Source organism: Ursus americanus, chromosome 2 (genome assembly GCF_024610735.1).
Source record: "Ursus americanus isolate L20-20 chromosome 2, mUrsAme1.1.p, whole genome shotgun sequence".
NCBI lineage: Eukaryota > Metazoa > Chordata > Mammalia > Carnivora > Ursidae > Ursus > Ursus americanus.
The window spans coordinates 88,698,899-88,699,740 of record NC_142128.1 but is presented as its reverse complement, the minus strand read 5'-3'; positions in this window follow the sequence as shown (position 1 = coordinate 88,699,740).

Here is an 842-nt window from a genome sequence, read left to right as displayed (position 1 = left end):
TCCGAAGTGGTGAGCCTGGGATTCAAACCTACATCTTAGATGCAGAATCCTGTGTTCATTCAACTAGCCCAGCTGTTCCCTTCGGTGCAAGGCAGAATGTAACCAATTCTGAGGAAAAAGCTACAGGAAGGTGGAAGGGAAGAAATGACCGTCCTCCTAAAGTGACAGGCTCATTCGTGGCAGAGGTCAGCCTTGGAGGTCAGGAGGGCTTATGTTTCACAGAGATAAGGGAGTTGAGGAACCTGAGCAGAGCAAAGGAGGGTTGGCAGGAAATGTAAGAGCGTACAGAGGAGCTGGAAGTGTGTAACGTAAGGCCGCAAAGCACAGAGGGGCAAAATCAAGGACATAAAAAAATACTGGCTTGAAGAGTCTACACTCCACCAGGGAGACAATGGAAAGCCATTGTGGGTTTTGAGTCAAACACAGTCATAGTTGTGCTTTGGGAAGGGCACGATGGGAACAGTGCATAACAAGGATGGAGGGGTGGGGGTAGTTTAAAGGTGGGAAAGCCAGTTAGGAAGTTACTGGAATTAACAGATGAGACATAATTGGGCAGAATGGAAAAGAGGATAAGGAGGTGGAGCTGCCTTAGAGGCCGGGATGACAGAGCCCGGCCACTGGCGTATTACGAACAGGATGACCATACCCCCCGCTCTGCCTGGGACACCTGCCTTCCTGGTTTCACTACTAATAGCATCCTTTCACTCTCAAAGACATCCAAGTTAGGGCAATAAAGCGTATGTCACACTGATTATGAGGAAAAAGAAAACAGAATCAACGGTGACTCTAAAAGACTTTGAATCTGGATTAATAAGGAAAGTAGTAACACCTTTAGACACACA